Source organism: Pagrus major, chromosome 22 (assembly GCF_040436345.1).
Source record: "Pagrus major chromosome 22, Pma_NU_1.0".
NCBI lineage: Eukaryota > Metazoa > Chordata > Actinopteri > Spariformes > Sparidae > Pagrus > Pagrus major.
In genome coordinates, this window is record NC_133236.1 from 30,109,216 (window position 1) to 30,122,773 (window position 13,558).

General features: G+C 44.1%; 1 protein-coding gene across 1 annotated transcript in view; it reads left to right on the top strand.

Moving 5' to 3' along the window:
• Positions 1-4,927: 4,927 nt before the first annotated feature.
• LOC141018306 (rho guanine nucleotide exchange factor TIAM2-like) overlaps positions 4,928-13,558 on the top strand; it is a 42,589-nt gene continuing 33,958 nt past the window's right edge. Inside the window, exon 1 of the mRNA XM_073493241.1 lies at positions 4,928-5,017. The gene's annotated coding sequence lies outside the window, so the exon portion shown is untranslated. The remainder of the gene's footprint in view (positions 5,018-13,558) is intronic.

Below are 13,558 nucleotides of genomic sequence, written 5' to 3' on the forward strand. Positions count from 1 at the left end.
TTACACCTGAGCCAAGTGAAACACTGTTCTGCTCCACGATGAAGCGGTGAGAGATCCTCGATAACACGCTGGCTGACTGATATCAATCATCTCGAAGAGCAGCAGGAGGCTCTCAGTCTTGGCTAACGTAAAAATAACATCTAAGAAACATAATATTTCCTCCTGTTATGAATATAATGAAATCCAGCGGTTCACTGAGTCGTGGAGCAGAACTCTCGGTTTCATTTAGCCTGATTCTGTCCTGATGTTCACGTCTTCAGCCTACTTCATCTGTAGAACGGCTTTTGTCACATGTTCTGAACACAACGCTCTTAAAATGTATAGCATCATATATGTACGTATGTTGATTATTTTATTGCCGGATATTTATTTTGTTAAAGATTTTTTAATTACTTAAACACATTAAAAACGACTCTGGAACGCCGTCTGACTGTGCTGATTTTCAAACTTAATCTTTTCTTAAGTCTTTTCGCAGGTCTGACATTGTTTAACAGTTAATGTTTGTTATAGTTGGTCAGTTATACAGTGGTTTCACGCTCACAAATGTTGAAATGCCATTTTAAAAAGTGGTCTCTAGCTTGACAGCTGTCGTCTTTGGACTTCATCCCAAAGGCGCCACAAACACAACTGGAAAATCTCAAGACGTCTAGTTGAAAATGTCCAGTGGTCTCATGCTCAGAAATGGTGAAACAGTGGTGTCTGGTCTGGAAGCTGTCATCTTTTGGCTTTGTCCCAAAGTCTTGTCAAAAATATCAAATTTTGTCACCACAAAAATGGCTGGAAAATCTCCCAGCGTCTCATTAAACAATACAGTGGTTTCATGCTCACAAATGCTGAAATAGCATCTTGAACAGTGGTCTCTGGCTTGGCAGCTGTCATGTTGTGCGTTTGCACTGACACATCATGTCAAAAATGTTCCAGCGTCTTGTTAAACTGTACAGTGGTTTCATTCTCACAAATATTGATATTGAGAAACTTCATACGTATTTTAACTCAAACCACCATGTTTTCCTCGATCCATCCGAACTGCAGCCACGCTGAACGTCTGGTCGACGGTCCTGGTGATGTTTGTTGTCTTTACTGGTTATCGACCTGTTGGTGGTTCGATGACTCTACAGCAGCTCAAATACCTCCATCGATGTCATAGACTGACTTGTGTTGCTCAAGAGCACAACAACAGCTAACATAGGGACTGAACCGCCGACCCTGCCGACCCGTTATCTCTAAACCTTCAGTTTGACTGTTCAGATTTCGAGCCGGAGACAAAACTGCTTTTCAAACAGTGAAAACTCAGATTTGTTGGAACGACACGTGTTTGTGTTGAAACATGAAAGTGAAACCACAACGTGTCGACCAGCTTTAAATTTCATCCACGTTCACGAAACGGGACAAAATGAGTCATCAGACAGCAGCATCTTCTGGAACAAACCTGGCAGCCATGCTGTGGACCAGAAGGCTTTTTCCACAGAACATCTCTGGAGCTTCACAGTGAAACAGAGTTGCAGCGTTCTGCTGAACATCTGAAGCAGCTGGAGATGATTTAAACATCAGATGGATCCATACAGCTCGTCTGCTGTGATCACAGAGATCAACCTGACCTGAGACGACTCGACACCAGCAGAGAACATCCTGCTTCAAACACTGTAAAAAACATCTCAGCTCATAAATCCTGACGCTTCGTTAGAGATGAAATGATTCAACATCACCTTCATCATCATCACCTTCATCACCATCACCTTCAGCATCACCTTCATCATCACCTTCATCATCATCACCTTCATCATCACTTTGTTTCTAACGTGTGCATCAATTTAACTTAATGTTTGGGAATATAAAACGCTGCGTTCACATGATGATGATGACGATGATGATGATGATGTTGTTGATGATGACGATGACGATGACGATGACGATGATGACGATGATGATGATGTAACAGTGACGCGAGGTGACCACTTTTATTTTGACACTTAAAGATCATTGTGCTGAAATACTTTCACTACCTGTAATGGAGTATTCTTACATTACTGCTGTCTCCTTTAAAATGATGTCTTAACAGCTGTCACTACAGCTGAAATGTAACTAAGTACATTTACTCAAATTGTGAGATACTTGTACTCTACTTGAGTATTTCCATTTTCTGCTACTTTATACTTCCAAAATATAATACAATACTGATACCAATAAAGTAACTATGTTTACAATGTGCTTTTACTTGTACTTTTGATACTGGAGTACATTTGATATCAGATACTTTAATTTGTATGAGCGAGTAACACAATATCCTGAATACGCTTCACAATACTGCAAAATACTGATGTTTTACTACATTTCACAGAGATGTATTGTACTTATTCTCATTGATGGAATGTAACTAAGTACATCTACTCAAGTATAATTTTGAGGTACACATTTTCTGCTACTTTATACTTCCACTGGAGGCAAATATTGTACTTTTTAATTGGCTACATATATTTGATTACTTTAGTTACTAGTTACTTTACAGATTACATGCTGCATCAGGTTTACAGGTACTTGTACTTTACATGTATAATCCACTCTAATATTCTACTTTTTACTCCACTACATTCTTTTTTTGAACTAAAGCAGAACATTTTTTAATTATTTTATCTGCAATTGTATTTTTAAAATAAATCTGATTACAACAATCAGGAAAATATCAGATCTGATTGGTCGAGACAGAAAGTATCTATAAATACATGTAACTTTATGTATAACTTACTTTTACTTGTACTTTTGATACTTAATTACATTGAACATCAGATACTTTAAGTCTTCTACTCGAGTACTTTTTAAATGAGACTGACATCAGGAGACATGAAGTGTTAATTTAACGCACGCAGACGTTTTAAATTGAATAATTTAGTTTTAGTTTTCAGATCCATTAGAAACCAGCTGATGTCAGCGGCGTGAAGCTCGTCAGGTCCAGGAGATGATCCACAGCAGCTCATCAAGTGATGATGGAGCTCTGCTGCTTTCAGCTGGTTTCCACTCTGAGCAGAGGGAGCTGATACAACAGCGCCACCTGGTGGCATCAGCATGCACTCACAGCTGAGACTTGAAGGGTCGGACACATTTTTCTTTTTCCTGAGATGAGACGAGTCCAGTGAGAGGAAGCAGACTGAACACAGTTAAAGCTGCATGTCTTCTGTCACTGACGCTCCCTTGAGCAAGGCGTTGGCTCCTAAAACTGGTCCAGTGGAGGCTGAGGACAGAAATGACTCTTTATTTTCCTTCTTTACAAATCTTTCATAAATCATCGGCTTCATGCTGGTGTTTGGTGACATTTTAGAAAATGAACCAGTGAGTTTCACAACGTTATAAAGTTTGTTTTAACTCAACAACTCTGAAAATCAGTCTGGTGATGTTGTGTTACTGGTTCACTGGTTGCATCAGATGAAGCAGGTTTACTGTTTCTCTTCACTGAGGTCTTTCTGTTAAACTGTAAATCATTCTCCCTCTGTTACATATCTGTGTGTTTGAATATCACATTTGAGGGATCGCTGCAAAAAAACATGTATATCAGCCAATTTATTGACATCAGACTGTTTTTACTCCTTAATATCAGCATCGGCCACAGAAACAGAGCGTGACTGGCTCCACCTGTGGGCTCTGCTCATACAACATGTCTGTAGCAGCAGGTGCAGCCAGCAGGGGGCAGCAGAGAGCTGCTGAAGGAATAATCTGAGCAACAGTTTGATTATCAATCATTTGTTCCAGGATGACGTCAGCAGCAAACTTCAAATAAAACAATACTTGAATTGAAAGTAAAAGTAAAGTGCTCGTTGTTCAGGAAGATCTGCAGTAAAAATATTATTCAGTAGCAGCTGTAGAGACGAGCGTCTGTGGACTGAAACACAGAATCTCTTCACTCTGTATTTATTTAGTTTTTCCTGTCAGTCAGCATCGAAGTCCAGACGTCACTGGATTCAGGAGAACCTGAAGTTTCAGTCGGACTCATTTAAAGTCCCAGTTTTACTTTTGCTTCATCTGAGACTGGCAGAGGAGGCAACAGTCCACACATTGTTTCATCCAGGAGAAGTTCAGATACTTGTGTAAAAACAGACTCTGGTAAAGTAGAAGTACTGATTCAGCTTCTTTCCTCCAGTAAAAGTAATCGAGTACAGGCTCTGAAATGTACTCAGAGTATCAGAGTAAAAAGTCTCCCTCTGAAGGACATTTGTGGTCAAAGCTACTGAAGCTCACGTCATATTAATATAATTCAAAGACTATTAAACTTAGAGGTGGAGTCAGTAGGATTTGTCCCAGCTGTTCCTGAACGCACCACAAAGATAGTTGATTGTTGAGTCTCATTCCCAGGACGTCAAACAGCCACATGTTGGGTTGGTAAAGCGTCCCGAGCAGCAACAAAGAGAGAAAATAAGAAACTCTCTGCAGATACGAGACACTAACACGCCTTTTCTCCCCATTCAGCCTCCCTCTCTGTCTGTTCACGTCTTCTTACGTCTTTGTTTCGATGTGATCGGTCGACATCGGTCTTGTGATGTTGGGAAGGCGGTGTGCGATGATACTTATGATATATGAATTTTTGTCTCCAACTCATCTTTCATAAACAAGTTACAGCCATTTATTATCATATTATTCTCAGTGTTTCACTGTTCCTGACAGTGTACATGTGTCCAGAACAAGTTCAGAGTGAATAGAAAGTTTAAGTTTTTAAAGCATGTGGAGGATTACAGGTTGTACTGGAGTCAAAAGTACAACTGTGTGTGTGTGTGTGTGTGTGTGTGTGTGTGTGTGTACATATTCATCACTCGTTTCTTCAGCGAGGTGTGGTTTGGTGAAACAAACCCTCCTCTTCCTCCTGGTCCCGGTCCAGCTGGAGGGACCCCGCCCTCCTGCTGTCAGGCTGGGAAACACGAGACTCAAACACACGGACTGAACACAACACGTGAACGCAGCGGAGGAAAACACGGCAGAGACGTTTGTACAAGAAGAGGAAAAAGCTTTTTAAAGGCAGAAACAGCGTCTGCAGGTCAGATCTTCTTTCTTCTCTCAGCTGTTTGTGGTCGTTCATGTGACTCGTCAGTGTTTCTGTCCGGTGTTGCATTCACTGTCCCATAAAACTGTGTTTCATTAGATCACTGTGCTGCCTTTAATGTTCGTATATGCAGTGTTCATCAGAGTGTTTACAGTAACCTCATGTATCTCCTCTGTCTCTCGTGGTAGTCAGAGGGAGTTCACTGAGTTTGTCTGTCTCGTCCTCGTCTGTGCTGCTGAACAGTATCTTTATGATCGACGTACAGAAGATGAGTGGAGCTTCTGTGAAGTGTAATAATGTCAGCACAGCCTGTAGTGTCTTTCCATCCTCAGGACGTCTGCAGTAAAGTTTCTGTGGAGCCTCGTTGGTTTGTTTCTGTTGGCAGACTGATGCTGATTACGTAACGAGAACAGAGATGACATGTTTTCCTTCAGCCGCTGTTCTCTGAATGAAACCTGCTGCAGGACCGACACGTTTCCTGTTTGGATTGATTTGTGGACACGTGAGGACACATCAGCACTGAATCATTCACTTTCAGCTCGACTGGTTACAAATCGCCTTCAGACAGCGTCTTCTATTAACTGTTATGAACGTCCTGATGGAGCTGAGCTGTCTGCAGGTTTCTGGACTTACTAATGTGTTTTGTGTTTAAGTTTCTCTGACCTCAAACATTTCGTTGGTTACATTTCTTTAGCGGGTGTCATATTACCTTGTGAGGCAGCTGGATTTGCATAATCATGTGATCTTGCAAATCTATATTGCCAGGCTGCAAGCTCACTAGTGTCTGAACACAGTGGCTGAACCAATCGGCATCCTCTGAGGAACTACAGGCAGCTGCAGGCTGCAGGCGGGTTTAGATCTGATGACTAGCAGGACAAGTTTGTTTGAAAACAACAATGACGGCTTCTCAAGAGGTTAACGTGGCAGCTATAGCAACATCAAGTGGCAGAAATACTGACTGTGAGACCATCCCGGCCCGCGGCATCATTCCACCGTCCTGAGCAGCTGGACCGGAGCCGGAATAAGATTCATGTTAATCCAGCTTGGTTTAAGGCTGCTCCTGGCTACTGTCTGGTCACAGGAACAGGAAGTGGACAAATGGGACTCAGGCAAAAACAACGGTAAAATCAGAAACTGTTGCCCACAGAGACCTGTCTCCACCACAACATCCTGAACATCTTTACAGAGACCTGTCTCCACCACAACATCCCTGAACATCTTTACAGAGACCTGTCTCCACCACAACATCCAGAAACATCTTTATAGAGACCTGTCTCCACCACAACATCCAGAAACATCTTTATAGAGACCTGTCTCCACCACAACATCCCTGAACATCTTTACAGAGACCTGTCTCCACCACAACATCTCAGAACATCTTTACAGAGACCTGTCTCCACCACAACATCCCTGAACATCTTTACAGAGACCTGTCTCCACCACAACATCCAGAAACATCTTTATAGAGACCTGTCTCCACCACAACATCCAGAAACATCTTTACAGAGACCTGTCTCCACCACAACATCTCAGAACATCTTTACAGAGACCTGTCTCCACCACAACATCCAGAAACATCTTTATAGAGACCTGTCTCCACCACAACATCTCAGAACATCTTTACAGAGACCTGTCTCCACCACAACATCCAGGAACATCTTTACAGAGACCTGTCTCCACCACAACATCCCTGAACATCTTTACAGAGACCTGTCTCCACCACAACATCTCAGAACATTTTTACAGAGACCTGTCTCCACCACAACATCCTGAACATCTTTACAGAGACCTGTCTCCACCACAACATCCTGAACATCTTTACAGAGACCTGTCTCCACCACAACATCCTGAACATCTTTACAGAGACCTGTCTCCACCACAACATCCTTGAAGATAACAAGTAGGTTGATCACATTCCTGCTCTCCAGAAGATGAACCCTAAACAGTTGTCTCCATGATCTTTCCCTTTAGCGCCACCATCAGGACAAACGTTGCATTTTTGGCTCTTAAGATTCTGAGATAATTCATCAAGACATCTGTAGGAATTTCACCAGTTGAATTTTCCGTGAGCTGGATCAACAAAGTCTCTTCTGAGGAGATCTGCTGCAGATTCAGTCTCATCATTTCATTTTTGTGTCAAATTGATTTTATTGTCTGTAACTTCTACAGTGTTTCCCTGAACTTCTCAGCAGGAATCAGATCATGAAAAAATCCAGCAGCTGCGTCTCTATTAGGGGGAAACCCTGTTAAATAACCTCCAGCAGGCCCCTGTGGTGCCTTTGTTGTAGTGTGTGTGTGTGTGTGTGTGTGTGTGTGTGTGTGTGTGTGTGTGTGTGTGGCTGAGTAAAGAGCAGACTTATTAAAAGCTAAGTGGAGTCCTGCAGAGCCGCAAAAACCTCCAGGGAGGAGAGTTCAAGACCTGAAGCCCAACACACACACACACACACACACACACACACAGACTTTATTGTCTGTAATGTCACAGAGTGGCCTAAAGTATGTGGACACATTCCCTTCATGCATTGTTTGTCTGGAGTATCATTGCATGTTGGAGCATCAGGAGGGGCCTGAAACCACAACGATGCCTTAATGACATTAAACAAGACTGGAAATTGTCCCGAGGTCGTCTTAAAAATATCTGGTGGTTTCATGCTTACAAATGTCAGAATGGCGCCTCGACCAGCACCATCCCCTCCACCTGACGACATTAAGTCAGGTCATTTAACAGTAATGTGAACGTGCTGTGACACGTTCTGTAGAATTGGTGTTTTGATATGAATTGCAGAAATGTGAACTGCCAATATTTTATTCTGGCGTCCGGGTCGGACTGAAACAGCCCAGACATCAAACGTCATCCTACCTGTTGCTATAGTTACCTGCAGTGTAGCTTAACGTCTGATTGGACAGCAGAATATTCTGGATCGTAAATATAAATACTGACGTAAACAAATGCTGAGTTTCTCTTTCTGTCCCACTGGCCGTGTTTCACCTCTCGGCTCACTGCTGTGGTTTGACCCGGCTGTTTGTGCTGTAAGGTGAGCAGCTCAGGTGGAAAACGCCCCGGCAGGACCAACACTGCTCGTCTGTGTCCTTGTTTGTTTTGAGCTGCGGTCCAGCCCGGCCCAAAGTCACGTCACTGTTGTTACTGTGAAAAAAATGAACTCAGCCGAACGTTTGGACACGATTTTACTGCAGAAGAAACAAACGTTCAGAGGAAAGCTGAAGCTAAACTCTTTCCATCATGTTGGTCAGTTTTTACAGCAATTTGGGATCTTGGGGCTTTTTTTGTTTCTCCGTTTTAAATCAAGTCTCCAGATACGTCAGCTGTTTAACAGAACGCTGCAACTCTGTTTTACTGTGAAGATCCAGAAATGTTTTGTGGACTATGAGACTATGAGTAGAGAATGATTGAATTTAAATTTTTGGTTGAACTGCTCCTTTAACTGATCCCAACTGAAACTACATTGCTTTGTTTTAAGGAGCCACATGATCAAACTGTTTGGGAACCACAGACATAAAGTGAAGTTAAACACGTAGATAATATAACCTTAGAGATGAATGATTGATCATCTCTCATAAAGGGAAGAATGAAGGAAATCAATGTTTAAAGTGACGCAGGACGTTTGTCCTGTGATCAATAAGAGGAGCCGCTCAGTGACATGTGGCAGAGCAGACGTCCTCTCTCAGCTCTTTGTTCGGCCTCAGAGAGAGTTGACGCTCCGTCGGCCGAGCGTTCGCTGCCGGCTCTCCAGATGTCTCCTCACAGTCAAACAGCGTGTTGATGAGCAGCTCGTTAGTCTCTGCTGTGAGCTAATGAGAGTCTGAGCTGCTCTGGGGTCAGTTTACAGCCTCACATCAGCTCTGAGACCCAGAAGCTCGGTGTGATGTGTGCTCATCAAAGACTGAACTGACATCATCAGAGTGTGAAGAAACAGTGTTGATGTCAAACGTCTATGTCCTGTGTTGCAGAGGTGTCTACTGAAGTTAGCATGCTAACCAGCTAGCCCCAGCCGTCCTGTCTGCTAATACCACTTTGTAGCTCACGAGAAGATTCTCTGATAGCGTTAGTGTCATAAATGAACCAAATAAACTCAAAATGTCAAAAAAGGAAATATTTTCCTTCTAAACAGAAAAATACAACCGTCCACCGTCTGAACTCAAGTTTCTCTCTGTGACTGAACTCAGACGAGCTTATCGCCTCGCTAACTCATCGTCAGACACACTTCATTCAAACTGGACACAAACTGACTCAGTCACCAGAACAGTGTTGGTTTGTGTCCACAGTCACGTCTGGTTCGGTCCAAATAAATCCTCAATGTGAAAATATTCCGGCTCTGCAGGGCCACTTAGCTCCGCGGCTAGTTGAGCTAACAGCAGCTAGTGGCTCCAGCTGAAGACGGTTAGCAGTTGTGCTGCCCCCTGTAGTTACACCGTCAACTGTTACAGTAAGAATTAAGGCCAGAGAGCCACAGCTGAGTGTTTGAATCTCTTCAGAAGTAATCGACAAAAATCTTATTTTTCTAAATGTTGTTCTTGTTCAGTTTCTCTCCTTCTGCTTCCTCCTGACAGAAGTAAAGATGAACTGAAAAAGGAAAACAGCAGCTTGTTTCTCTGAACACAACGAAACACCTGACAGAGCGTCGGCTGTGCAAACACACACACACTCTCACACACATCACTCACACACACACACACACACACTCACACACACACACACATACACACACACACACACACACACACACACACTCACACACACACACACACATCACTCACACACACATCACTCACACACACACACACACACACTCTGTGGAGGTGAAGCCAGCAGCTTGTTTTTCCTCTCGTCAGGCGGCCCGGTGTGGGCCTGGTGTGGGCCCGGTGTGGGCCCGGTGTGTAGCCCGGTGTAGCCCGGTGTAGCCCGGTGTGTAGCCCGGTGTGCAGCCCGGTGTGCAGCCCGGTGTAGCCCGGTGTAGCCCGGTGTGTAGCCCGGTGTGCAGCCCGGTGTGGCCCGGTGTGCGGCCGGCAGCAGCAGCAGCAGCAGCAGCAGCAGCAGCAGCAGCAGAAGAAGAAGAAGGGCGTCTGTGTTCAGCAGGAATGTTCGGTGGATTTTCTACCTAATTACCCTCCATGTTGTCGCGTGAGCTCGCAGCTTTCTGCGCGATGGAAACAGGCGATAGACTGGGCCGGCCCGCTCCGTCTTTAAGCCGACTGATCCGACAATGAAGACTCTGTGTTTGTGTTTGATAGGATCGGACTCAGCAGAGCTGAACTCAATTACAGCACAAAGTGAAACAGCTTCTGGCTGATTAGGCTAATTGGATCTCATTTTCAACACGATGGAATTTCATCATGGGCCGGGCCGCACAGGAGGTCCGATTCTTATTACACTCAAATTTACAACACGGCAAAGCCTCAGATCAGAGACCAACAGACGTGCTGAAGAGGACGGACACGATCAGAGACACAGCTTGATTTTGTCAGTCCTGATTTAAAGGTCATAAACGTAAACACAATACTTTTTAGACACGACTACAAATGTAAAGTGCAGCTAGTTTCTCTTTTTAAGAGTCGTCTTAACCTCCTGAAAATCAACACCAACAAGGTGGCATCACATAAACCAAATATACCACCTCAAAAACAAGTTGAAAAGTAACGAATACAAGATGTTTCCTGCTTATAATAAGTAAAAAACAAACAAGAAGACGAGTGACGGCTCACTGAGGTGTGAAGAGATTCTGACTAGAAACAAGACGAGTACACTTGTTTCATGGCCTCTTCTCTCATATCGATTAATAATTTAGTTCTTGTTTTCTGACACATCCTGATGTCTTACTGACTGAATACAACGTGACTGTTGCAGCGTGACAGTGACGGCGTACTGAACGTTATGTTCAGGTAAACTACGTGGTTGGTCTTAAAATAAGTCGGTTACTGATGTAATTCTAGTTACAAATGTTTCTACGTTACGTAAGTAACTGAAGTTACGATTTGCTCGTGACGTAACTTGCATGAAAAGGTTTTTGTGTTTGTTTGAGGTGGTTGGAGTTAATGCACTTAATGAGAGGTGAAGAAGAACACGTCGGCCATCTTTATATGTTGATGCCAGACTCGAGGCCTCAGTCATTTATTTTTATATTTTTTGTCACATTTCATTCTCTCGACAATCAGATGGAAACATCTCATGACCGTCAGATCTGAGTTTGCAGTTTGGGTTCAGACTCACGTGCAGGTGAATTAAAGCCTCTTTGAGCTCCACGGTCCTCAGCATCAACACAGGAAGTGGACGGAGCTGTCGAGGAGCATACCTTCACCCAGATTTAACAAGGCCAACACTGTTCTTGGCAAAACCCACCGCTGTTCCCTTTTTTTCCCCACTTTGTGGTTTGGACGGGGTTGTTGTGGACTCAGCTGAGCGGCAGGCAGAGCTCACTGCCACATTTAAAGACTCCACACACCTCAGATTTAAATCAGTTCAGGTGTAAATGAGGCTTAAAATATCTTTAATGAAGCAGCAGAAACACAACGACAAGAGACGCAGTTTTCTTTCTGTAATTCAGCAATTTTTCTCTCCAAATAAACCGAGGAAGCGTCTGAATACTCTCCCAGCGAATGAAAGGACATCAGAGCCACACACACACACAGACACACACACACACACACACACACTCGTTCATCGTGCTTCGATTACTCCGAGGATGAAGGAAACTAAACGTACAGCTCATCATGATGAGGTTTATTTGGTGCCTGCAGCTGTAATTTCAGGAGTCGTCTGTCCACAGGACTGAAAGGCTTTGGTTAGCATGTTGGCGTCAGAAAGACGACAGCCAATCAGCTCGTTCTATCTACGTCAGAGGAAATAACTCCATACTGTCAGCTGCTGTGAAATACTGTTGTAATGGAGGAAATCCTAGATATCAAACATATTTGATATTATCACGGCGGCCCTGATGAGTTTGGGAGCAGCTCAGGAGGGTTACGACCCGATCGACAGAACATCTGAGCCCAACTTTGGGACCAGAACTCTCCTGTGATTGTTAGGAAGACGAATCCTCGTTAAATCTGCCCGATGCTGTGTGTGTGTGTGTGTGTGTGTGTGTGTGTGTGTGTGTGTGTGTGTGTGTGTGTGTTACGTCACCCTGCTGCGGGTCCAAACCCACCAGGATCAGTGTTTCCCTCAACAGCTGCTTCCAATTACTCACATAATACTTTCTCTCTCTTTCCCACATCATGATGAAGCCCCTCGCTCGCCCGCCCTGTCCGCAGTCATACGAGTGAATTAGTGTCACGTAGTCGTGAACGTGTGCGTGAAGACACGTTCAGCTTCGTCAGAACAGAAGTTCAGTGTTGAGTCTGTTTCTGCTTCTTCGCCTCCTGCAGGTGAAAACATCCCGTCTGCTGCACATTTCTGTCTCATTGTTCATAAAACTGCTCAGACTGAAGTGGATTTCTTCAGGTTGGAGAACATATCCAGTTTTCCTGTTTCCCACATCCCGGCACAACTTTCCATCCATCCGTCCCTCCAGCTCCGATTCCTCCGGGGGGGAAAATCCCCCCTGATACGTTGAGGTTTTTGTTTCCATCACTTTAGTGCAGCGTGTTGTCGTCGTGCTGGCTCTGCTCGGACAGTTTTCCACTGGGTTTTGGTAACGGTACACTTGAAGCTTCACCAAACAGCTCTGCAGTGGAAAAAGTCAAAGATGCTGAGCTGCAGATACCACAGCTGCAGTTTGTTTTTATTGTTACTGTGAGTTTCTGATGAATATCAGAAGAGCAGGAAGATTTCAGGACAATAACTCGTGTTGTTTCTGTCAGCTAAAGACTGAGTTATCATTTTGTCCAGTCGGCAGAATAAATGTTGTCAGACGTGTTGAAACTTCAGTTTATTTATGTTCAGTTTTCAGTTTTAAGTTGTGACAACTCCACTCAGTCAGGGTTAGGTAAAGAACACAACGTACATTGTCCTGATGTCTCGTCAAAAATACCCAGTGGTTTCACGTTTGAAAATGTTGAAATGCCATCCAGGACAGTGGTCTCTGGCTTGGCAGATGTTTGAGCTTTGTCCCGATGTCCAGTCAAAAACCAGGCAGTTTCATCGCCACAAACACAGCTGGAAAATATCCAGATGGTGCAGTGGTTTCACACTTTCAGTTCTGATGACTGAATTTAGAGTTTTGGGTGAACTGTTCCTTTAATACACAGAAAAGCTGCAGGACAGAGCTGCTGACAAACATCAGCCTGCAACAGTGTGCAGCCTGCAGCAGCGTGCGGCCTGCGGCAGCGTGCGGCCTGCGGCAGCGTGCGGCCTGCAACAGCGTGTGTGCGGCCTGCAGGCAGCAGTGAGGGAGCTAATCCTCCTGCAGATGAACGTGTCCTGTCGAGGCTTCAGTTTGGTTTCTGATGTTTGTCATATTTCCAGCATCGATCACTTTGTTCCATCTCTTCCTCGCGGCGGTCTCTTCTCAGATTCTCTGTTGTGTAATCAGAAGAGAATTCGCCCGGCTTTGCTGTGGTTTCTGCTGACTCTCGCCCTCT